Raw genomic sequence first — 11,710 nt, 5'->3', positions numbered from 1 at the left:
TTCTCGTAATCCTGCACTGTCTGTTCCAGTTCCTCCTGCTCCTCCTGCAGCGACAGGAGCTGCGCAGAGCACAGTCAAAGCACAGGGGTGGAAAGAAGATCAGGGTGAAGAGAAATGAGAAAATGTAGCATAAAAGTATTTCAAACTATTTTTCCTCACTTTTTTAAATAAAACATTTTGATGTAGACTGTACACTTTGTGAAAGTTTAAAAATATACCTATAAATCATTCTCACATTTTAGAAGACTGAACCTAATTGGACTATTGACATCTCAGTTGTTTCTTAACCAGCTGTCCATACATTATTAAACAGCAAATTGTACAGTGTTAAAAGTTAAAGTTAAAAGTTTTTCAGGGTTAAAATTTTAGTGTTGATGAGAGATGATTGTGGAGTAGCTGATAAATCTCAGAGTCTGGTGTTATAGGGGAGTGTAAGCACACAGCAACTTAACCAGTGCTAAATCTACAGTGAGTGTTTAATTTAACACTGTCTCAGTGCATATTTAGGTCCACACCAATTTGAGTCAAAGTTACGCTTTATGAAGTTTTGGTATTTTACACCTGACAGTGTTATCATTTTAACACTGTCAGCTTAAATAGGGCTTCATTTGTGGCACCTTGAAATGGGAGAATATGTATAAATGGCTGTGATCCTCATTTGCTTCAATCAATGTAAATGTAAATATCAGGTGATATAGAAAAAATGTATTTTCACAATACACAATCAATATTCATCACAATATTTACTGAGGTTTCTAACATGAAACATCTCCAGCAGTGCCACAGATTAAAAATTACTATGAACACAATGATATTTCTTCCACATTTCACGCACTAGACTGCACTAAATCCAATTAAACAGGACTAACTATGCACTCTTTGTAACGACTGGTGCTGTTGGTCAGTGTTCTTTAAGTACTGACTATATCCATGATATGTTTGGAAAAGCAAGCTGTGATGTAATTTATCACAATAATGATAAATGTATTGTCATATTGCCCACTCCTACTGTAAATACCCTCAGATCAACAGTACCAAGAGCATAGTCAGACTTTCATTTCAAATCCACTGTGCTGGTTTATACAGTCTAAAAACACCACGTCACTGTCCATTTAATTATAGACTGCACTGTGTTTAGGAAATACAGAGTATGAGGCTATCACTCCCTGAGTTTTCACAGGTCTTTACTGCATGTTCAACTTTAACTACATCTTAAGGGAATGACGTTTGCTTCTTTGATTCTAGTGGCAGAGGCATTAACTCATTAACCAATTAGATCAGTAAAAAGGACTTGAACGAGCCCCAGGTCAGCGCTACAAGAGTCAGACAGCTTAGACAGCACACAGTAACACACAAATCAGATTTGGCTGGCTGGCTTTATGTTTTCAAGAGAGTGTATGTACACTGAGGCACAGTAGCCTGGGTTTTTTAAACACTTTTTGGCCACTACAGGGCTGTGAAAAAGTATTTGCCCCTGCCTGATTCTCTCTATTTTTGCATATTTGGTTTCATATCATCATATAAAATGTAGTATAAGACAAAAAGAACATGAGGAAACACAAAACACCATTTGTGATGATCATGTAATTTACTGAAGGAAAAAAAATTGCAATATCTATATACCTCCTAAACGTAATAGCTGGTTGTGCCACTTTGAGCAGCAGCAACTACAACCAGACGCTTCCTATAACTGGACATCAGTCTTTCATATCGCTGTGGAGGAATTTTAGCCCATTCTGCTTCGCAGAATTGCTTGAATTCAGCCATATTGGAGGGCTTTAAGGTCCTTCCACAGCATCCCAATGGGATCCAGGTCAGGACTTGGCCACTTCAGAACTATAATTCTGTTTTTTCTTCATCATTTATAGATGGGCTTGCTCTTGTGCTTCGGATTGTTATCTTGCTGTACAACCCAATTGTGCTTGAGCTTCTGATATTTCAGTAGGCCAGGCCACTTCTGGGAAGATTAATCACTCTTTCATGTTTTCTCCATTTGGAGTTCGGGTGTGTCTAGTTTAATGGATCCCAATTATCAACTAAACCTGATGACCTTGTTGATTGAGTTACTATGGGAGAGATTACTTTGTCATTTACACAGGGCCAGTTGGTGTTTGATTACCTTTTTTTCCTTCAATAAAAGAAATGATCATTTATAAACTGTATTTTGTGTTTACTCGGGCTGTATTTGTCTTAAATTACATTTTGTGTTAACATATCAAACATGTAAGTGTGACAAATATGCAAAAGTAGATGAAATCAGGAGGGGGCAAACACTTTTTCACTGCACTGCCTATAGAAATGCCCACCTTGTTGGTGCACCTTGTTAGTGAGCAGTTAGAAACTACAGATCTTTTTCCATGCACAGTTTGAGTTAGTCATCCTTTAGCCCTTCTTCAGTGGTCAGTTTCTGACCACAGGATTGGCTGGGTATGTCACTGTCACTGCAGTACTGAGAACGATCCACCACCTAAATGATATCTGCTCAGTGGTGGCCCACAGGTGGTCTCTTTCTATTGATAGATGATGTATAGTGGAGCTGATAAACTGCAGAAACATATGAGCTGCAGTCAGTAATTGTAAACCTACAAAATGCACCTATATGGTAGGCATTTCTGATAAAATGGCCAATGCCTGTAGGTACATGGTAGGTACCTAATAAAGTGACAACTCAGAGTATATTTGTGTGTTTTGTGTGGGCGGTTCACCAGCTGGCCCTCCTGTTTTCGCTGCTCCTGAATGCCCTCTATTTCCTCCTTCAGTTGGGCTCTCCTCTTAGCCAGGCTTTCCAGGGCCTGCTGGGTGTCCCGGGACAGCGCCCTCTCTTTCTGCAGCGCTCCCTCCTCCATGGCCACCACGTCCTCCAGCCCCTGAGAGCCAAGCAGGAACATGATCACAGACGGGCAGAACTACACAGACAGTTTTGCTCAGGGTGGAATCAGCACAGAAACAGCATCTGCAGAAATAGCTTTCACAACTAGCTTTCTCCTTACGGCAACATCACATATTATTAATTGTGAATTACAGTGAATTATAATGCCGTGAATATCAGCTGGGGTTTGCTACCAGATTTCACAGACCGACTTGGCACTACATTCCTTTGTACTTCTTCTAAAAACAGATAAGAACGTTACGCTGCCTGAGTGTGGTTTTGAAGTGGGGGATTATTTTCAGGACATAAGATCAAACAATGATTTTGGGCAGTAACATATTTTTAGCAATTATTAATGTAGGAGCACATTAAGCTGGACTTCTTAGGAGCAGTTCTGTGGAATAGTTCAGTGAAAAATCAAATTCACTGAATTTTGGACCCTACATGAAATATAATCATACATCCAAGACATGTATCTGAAATGTGCTTCTATAGTGGTTTAATAGAAGCTAATTTTTGCACTGGATCTATGACACTAATGTAATTAACACATAGTGAAAGCTTGTGCAAACTGCATGCCTAAATAATCTCACACCTGTCTCAAACTATATTGAGTTGTTAAGTAATTTCAGATAGACTTGTTAGCGGTTTCTCACCTGTATTACGTATTACTATCTACAAGAATGTAAAAAAATCAGGTTTTAAGATGGATACAACTACTGCTTTTTTAACTATACAATATACTTTTGTCTATAAAAGCTTGAATTTACCACATAAGTGCCCATGTCCTATATTTTATTGAATTTTATTTATGTTTTACTTCTGATGTCCACTTTTTATATGTGTGTGGTTTAATGTACCAAAAATGATCAGAATTCATTTTTACATGACAATTTTCCAACCTCTCTTCATCTGTTAGAATTAAACAGGCTGTTTTTGTTACTGTGTCTTTAAGACCAATATATGTAAATGAGTTCTGTTCTGATTGGCTGTCCTGTATTGTGCCCTATTTAAAAAGCACTCACAGCTGAAACACTTTCTAGAACTTCACTATTAGTAGGCGGAGCTAAACTGCTGTAGGCTGATTAGGAGGATAGATGTAAATGAGTTGGTTCTCATGACAGAACCGGAACAATGAATTTAAAATGTGTTTTTTGCAGCTTATTTTATATTTATATATATTGTATAGACTGGGGAGCAAATTGTAAGATTTGAAATTTGTTTGCACACTACCTCAAACTCCTACATTTAGGGGAAAGTTTAACACCTTTAACAACTCAAGATGATTCTAAGCAAATGTGTGAAGATTTAGACGTGCAGTATTAGCTTCCATTACTTGTTAGCTACGTTAGCTTTGTAACTCCAGTGCAGAACTAAAAAGGCAAACTACAGACACCAAGCATGTCTTGGCTGATCAACATTTGGAGTAAGAGGGAAATTGTGTAAACTGGATTTTTAGCCATACTACTCATTTTTTCTTCATTTACAGGGAATGAAATAACATGAAAAACATAACAAGACAATATTTATTGCTATGGCGATTGCAAGCAATCAAGCTCAACACTACTACTGTATTCAGATGTCACTGGTATTCCTACAGGCTGGAGTTGAGACTATCCAATACCTTACAGAGGATTTCCATCATTACTTTACTCTTTAAGATGTAAACAAAGTTAATGTGAGCGTTAATGTTTGATGTGAAATGCATCATTCTACAGAAAAGTGAGTCAGAATTGTGCACAGTGGTGGTGAGCACCCTGACAGGGAGTTATTACACAAAATAGTAGCAAATACTCTGCCTGATGCCTGAAATGTTGTTTTACTTTGTTTGAAATTGTTTTAAGATATGTGTCTGCCATTAAAAAATATTTTTAAATGAAATAAAATGGCTATGTTTGGATTGTAGATATAGTGACCTCGGGTTCCTATCACCACCATTGAAATGGTGTCTTATCAATGAGTCAGTTAGTTTCTCAATGATGAACAGTTTCACATCAAACCACTCTGAATGACTTTGTTTACAACTCAATGACTGAATTATTGAATTTCTCTTTAACTTTGAGATGGAACAGAGAGAATCATAAGGTGTCACTTTAATGCAGGGTTCTCCAACTGCTGTGCTGCAGTCACAGCCTCTGTTCTTCTGGGATCACTAAATGTTGGAACATTGCTTATTTTCTATTTATTTTTTGACAAATAGAACATAAAGAATTCTACAAATATACAACCAACGGCAGAGCCATACATCATCAGACCACACCAAACTGGAACATGAAAACAATATTCTCAACCATATCTTCAAACCATACAATCTAATATTTTACATAGTAACTTATATACCTACAAAAGGATATACACATCCACACACACACACACACACACACACGCATATAGGAGGAAAAGCCAGTTAATCATTTGTAAATTTCTCCTCATAAAGGAAAATTACTTTCTCAGTTTCTACAAGATGCAAACATTGGAGAAGTGATTTAAACTCCATTAAGAAGAGGGACGGTTTGGCTGAGAATTTAAAGGTTCTGTCTGTGAATAAAGAATTTAGCATGTAGAATGAAGAAAATAACATTGTACTCTAGAGACTTAGTGATGTTATCTTATTTGAACATTGCTGCATTCAGCCAAAAGAGCATTAGTGATGTCAGGTACTGATGCTGGATGATCAGTTCTGGATCACTCCAACTCATCCCAAAGGTACTGGATGAAGATCCATCAGTCCAGAGAACACAGTCCCACTGCCCCACAGCCCAATGCTGGGAGGGCTTTATACCCCTCTAGCTGACACTTGGCACTGGGCATGGTGACCTTAGGCTCATGTACAACTGATCGGGGTCATCCCATTGTATTGGTCAATGCTTTTCTATGGAGCTGTTGTGTCAGCAATAAGGTCCTTAAAGTAGCTGTGTTCACTGAGGTGTCTGGATACTTTTGGACATACAGCGTATTTATTTCTGTGATTGAATAATGTAGAACGAGAGGCAGGAGCAGAAGCAGCTCTAAGAAAGCCTACAGACTGAAACGAAATTCACCAGGACACCAAAACTGTGGCCAAAAAGATGCCAAACTCTGCCTGAAGCCACAACCCAGTTAAATTCATTATGACACCTGCAGTCAGCCAAAGAAGCAATTAGCTTATGATGCACTTTCACCCTCATTTTATCATTGCAGTTTTGCTGCAGTTTCATCAAGTAAAAGCTCTCATTCAATCCAACAGAACTATTGCCTATATTTTAAAAAATAAAATATGATGTACAGTAGGTATAGAACCTGACACTGGGCCTGAAATGAATTTCCAATGCAGACTTTAGGCTACAGTGTTCGTTGAAGGAGAAATCAAGGGGAAATCAAAATTTCTACAGGATTAAATGGTTAAGATGCAAACAAATTAGTTTGATTTTATGTGAATTGCTTCGATCTAGAAAGTGTTACTAAGTCAGAAATGGTAATAAGAACCAGATGCCTGAAGCATAAAGAGGGAAGGGGAATTTCACCATTTTCTCAAAATTCATGCATAATTCAATCAAAGAGATGTAAATAACATCATTCAGAGTGGTTTGATGTGAAAAGCTGCGTTCCAGAGAAACTTTCTGACTTAGGTTTTTTTGCCTACAATACAAATATACCCATTTTATTCGCCATTCAAATCCACCAGTAAACCTACATGTGTCCTCTGAGTTTTATCAACAATTGGATTAGTAATGTTGATGATGGTAAAATAGAGAAATACGAAGAAAGATGTTTTCTTTGGGGACTATTTTGTCATATAAAACCCTGCATGTACCTCTCTGCCATGATTAGGGATAAAAAAATGTGTTTCAGGTCAGAACTTTCACTCATAACGATTAAAAAATAATATCTCAGGCACCACTGTACGTGAGAGAGCATTTAAAGACATTAAATGATTCAGATGTCTGGTTGCTATCACCACCACTGTAAACAATTCTGACTCACATCAAACCACTCAGAATGACTTTGTTAACATTTTAACAATTTAATTTAGCATAAGTTTAGAAAAATGAGTCGAACTCCCCAAATGCCTCTAAAAGCAAAGATGGTTCTTCAAGGGTTCTTTAGCAAAGAAAATTATTCTATATAGAACCTTGAACACTCAAGGAACCCTTTGCATGATTAAAGCGTTCTTTGAATCATGAAATGTTTTTTTCATGTTGATGGAGAATGTGCTGTAGATGGTTATATATAGAACCTTTTTGAAAAGGGTTCTATATAGCACCAAAAAGCATTCCTCTCCTGTTACAATGTCAAGCTTGTTACAATACAAGAACCTATTTGGAACCCTTTTCTGTATATAACCATCAACAGCACATTTCTCCATCAATATGAAAAACCATTTAATGATTCAAAGAATGCTTTAATCATGCAAAGGGTTCTTTGAGTGTTCATGGTTCTATACAGAATAATTTTCTCCACTAAAAGACCCTTGAAGAACCATCTTTTCAAAGAGGGTACCTCACAGAAAGCTATTACATGAAAAGGTTATAAAAAAAAGTTGCCTGAGGCATCATTTTAAGCATAATGTGACAAATAAATTTGTTAAAGAAGAATTTTAATTACTATATATATTTTTTTACTTTATTGGTTTATGATCTAAAATGCTGTTATTGTGACTACATGGTAAACAGTGCTGCTCTGTCAGCACTTTTATTCAGCACTTGGGGTGATGACAGGCTAGTTTGGATCAGTTTTTGACAGAATTTTGTTTTGGGTCAGTTTTAGACTCAAAAGCGTGATGATTGATATTTTTTTCAAAACATTCCTGGTGGAGAATAACATGTGTTGTAAGGTAAAATAGAAAGAAAACATTTTTTTTTCAGATTTACATCTATTTCACAATCATCAGCAACACACATAAAACTCAAAAACATGTATATACATTCACTGGTCATTTTGTATAGCAAATAAAATGGCTATATTTGTGTATATTTGACATTGAGACCCCTGGTTCCTATCACTGCCACTTTAAAGAATTTAGAGTGTTGAAGTTTCTCTACAAACCACTTCACATCAAAACACTCTGAATTACTTTGTTTACATCTCAATGATGGAATACTGATGAAATTTGGAAAAATCAGTGGAATTGCCCTTTAAGATCTGAAATAATATAGCATGTTAAAAGATTTATTAAAAATCTGCCGTGACTCCAAATACACACATACACATTCACACATACAGTCCTCTGTCAACGTCTCTTGAAAACCCTTCTGGCCATAACAGGCGTGCAGCAGAATATGGAGCTCCTCTCACACAGTACAGTAGAGCTGAACTAAATCATCTGACACTCTGTCTGCCATGAGTAGCCCTGTGAAATCCAGGAGGTGGGGCTCGGCTTTGGAGGACCAATCACATTCAACTAGCCACTAAAATAGCATTGTGATGTCATTGGTGCTGCTACACTGGTGCTCTGCCTTTGCTCTGTAATGTACATAAAACCCGGCAAGCGCAGCAATGGACCAGCTCCTGCGCTGTCAGTGGATGACAAGGTTCATTCCTCACATGCGCCTGTACGTAACTGATTAAACCCAGTCAGCCCATCAGTCATATGACCGTCGTTTTTCCCTTTATGTCTATTACATAGTCTTCTAGCAAGGAATGATCAAATAACTGTGCATCCAAAGCCAAGATGAAAGATTCATCACAGTGAACCATTTTCCCCATGAGGCACTTGCAGTGCCTGCGTACAAAGCATACCTTGATTTCATTATCGTTGGCAGCCTCTTTTTCCTTTCCTTGTAGTTCCACTGAGTTTTCTCTGGAACACAAACGGAACAGAGCGATATATTAATCAAAAGCTGGAGCAATGCAAAGTCTATGGCTCTGAAGCTCCACAATACTACATGACATCTTTTTTGATTAGATATTAAGAGCTGCATGTGAAAAGCATTTATGTGCAACAATGATCCCGTTTTCCAGTGTGTCTTAGTGAAACAGTTTAGGTATGATTGTTATTTATGGCAGTATTAAATGAAGGAGAGAGAGAGAGAGAGATCGTGATTTACAGTCGCCAATATTCTCCTTAGTCTTTTCTGAGGGCCTTAATTTTCTGTCTTTTGTGAAAATCACTGACAGTGATCAGACCTGGGCATTTGGTTTGAACTTATGGGTTTTTTTTTTAAATCAGAATCATTATTTGCCAAATACCTGATAAACAAGTAATTTGTCTTGGTGCACATCAACATAAATGAAAAAAGCAAATTATAATATGTAATATGTATAAATAATCAAATACACACACACATTATATATATATATATATATATATATATATATATATATATATATATATAAATAAATAACAGTATGATGGACATCCATATTAATATATATATATATATATATATATATTATACTTATTTTTCAGTTTTTGACATAGTTTGAAAAAGTCTGTTGCCCTTTACATTGTATGTAAATCTCATGATAATTGGACCAAAAGAAATGACCCAAAATGACTTGGAAAAAAATTCTGGTTCCACTGACTTACATTAAAAGTAAAGTAGGTTTTTTCCTTCTCCTGTAAAGTTACCATTTTCTAGGTTTACAAGTCTGAAGGATTATGGAGTGTTATATAAAGTGCTTATGCACAGCGCAGTGTGCCTTCTGCATTACACCACCTGATAAATAATGCAGGCTATCCATACTGTGAGGTATATAATGAAAATTAATAATAATAATCTCTGTAGGATGAAGACATTGACAAATCACATAAAAACCACAAAAACGGAATCAAATCTTGATCTCAGGATGTAAAATCATATGAACCCCCCCCAAAAACCGTGTATCATTGCACCCACGCTGATTCCACTGCATAACTGAATTTCCTCCACTGGCCATTTCCCCTGTTACAGAGATGTAGCTCAGAGCAGCCCTTTTCTAAAGGATGCGTGTAAATCCGCCTCCTGCCTGCTGTGCGAGAGCCGTGAGTGACTCCAGCTTTACTGCTGAGCTCAGACGATGTGTAGCATCCATTCAGAAAATACCCAGAGCCTTCAGTACACTCAGTACACCACACCATCCATCATGCAGACAGGGCATACATGCGATAGGAGGAACTGCAGCTGCTCAGGAGTTCTTAGAGTTCTATACAGAACCAGTTCATGCCTAATAGGTTGTTTGCATGGTGCCGTTGCTCTCGATGTGTTGTATATGGTTCTATATAGCACCAAACAGGTCTGCGTTTGTTACGATGTCAAGCCTGTATGCAGTAGGAGAACCATTTATGGTGCTATAGAACCAATTTCAGCACATACAACACATTCTCCATCAATCTGAAGAACCGTTTCACCATGCAAACAACCAATTAAGCATGAAATGGTTCTGTACAGAACTCCAGGTTCTAAATTGCCTTTTCAAAAGAACCTCAAAGACAAATAATGATAATGATAATAGGCCACTTATGAATTCACAGAAGCACATCTGTAGCCTGTGGACATTATCTATGCATCCATGCATATTCATGTTGAGTAATTAATGCCTCAGAATGTCAAACGAACATGAAGTATCTTTTTCAGTCTAAAGCATTTCCCCCTTAAACCTGGTGCAGAGCCTGCTCGCCCTTTAAGGCAGTAAATCTATGGCTGTGCTGCTACAGTTTGTCACAAATCACAATTATGAACAAAATAAACATGATCAGATCTCAGTCACGACATCTCCCTCTCTCTCTCCCTCTCTCTGCATTGCACTGAGAGAAGATGGAGCGCAGGAGGGGGGTGTTGCACTGGTCAGTAAGCCCATTAGCGTGTTAGATCTGCAGAGCCACACATGCAGTCCGAAGGTAAAAGTGAATAAATGTGAGGGCACCTGGCGCAGGCTGCTCTCCGCCGTCCCGCCCTCAGACAGTCCAGGATGAAGCGCATCATCTTCGCGGCCTTATTCAGTCTGACCGATCATGCTAGGGGCGTCTCTGTGCGCGCGGATGACGGAGGTGGGCTGTGTCCGTGCTGCTGCTCCGCTCAGGGCCGCTCCGAGCTCTCCTTGAAAAATCCATTCAGCTCTCCTTGAGCGGCACGGGCGAGTCACGTGGTCAGAAAACCCCGTCTGCGGTGGAGACACAGAGAGCGCGCTGGTTCTAAACCCATCCGTATTCCGACCAGTGCCGCCTGTAGAGGTGGGCGGATCCGCACTGGCTAATCGATACTGCTGAGCTACTTTTTGAAGAAGTATCGACGCTAAACGTTTAAGAAAGAATCGAAATGTTTATCTTGTTATGAAACTGAATGTGTTTATTGCTGAAAAAGTGTTTTTTTTCCTAAACTGTTTTATCTTGGTAGACATGGCCAAGCAAGCTCTCCCATTGGTTAGGACTTCAGGAGCTGAACTGAAGTCCTAACTAGCCACTAACATGGTGAGGAACTGACAGTGAAATCAACCAATCATGTTTTTGATTTAGAATGGTTGGGACTAATTTTATATGTGTCTGTGTTTAGTTATTTTTTTATAAAATTAAATTATTCAATAAAACAATTCATAACAATTTTGGGTATAATGAGTTTTTGAAGAGCAAAAAAAAATCTGTCTGATAAAGAAAAAGACTTTTATTTCTCTAATAAAGGTGATATTCATCACATTATAGCATCAATGTTTTCTGTAACATTTTTTCAATCGCTCCCAACAATGTATATAATGAAAAAATTACAAGATTTTAATTCAAAGTGGTACAAAATCTGTTTTAAGTCAACTTTTGTTTGAAACATTTCTGTTATGTTGTGACTGGCTTTGCAGCGTTTCTCTATTTGCAACCCCTTTTTTTTTAATTGTACTGTGCATGGGGTCTTGTCAGTCACCACAGGTTTTACAACAAACCCTTCAATCATGTAT

The sequence above is a fragment of the Colossoma macropomum genome, unplaced genomic scaffold (genome assembly GCF_904425465.1).
Source record: "Colossoma macropomum unplaced genomic scaffold, Colossoma_macropomum, whole genome shotgun sequence".
In the NCBI taxonomy this organism is placed as follows: Eukaryota; Metazoa; Chordata; class Actinopteri; order Characiformes; family Serrasalmidae; genus Colossoma; species Colossoma macropomum.
This window is presented reverse-complemented; position numbering follows the sequence as displayed.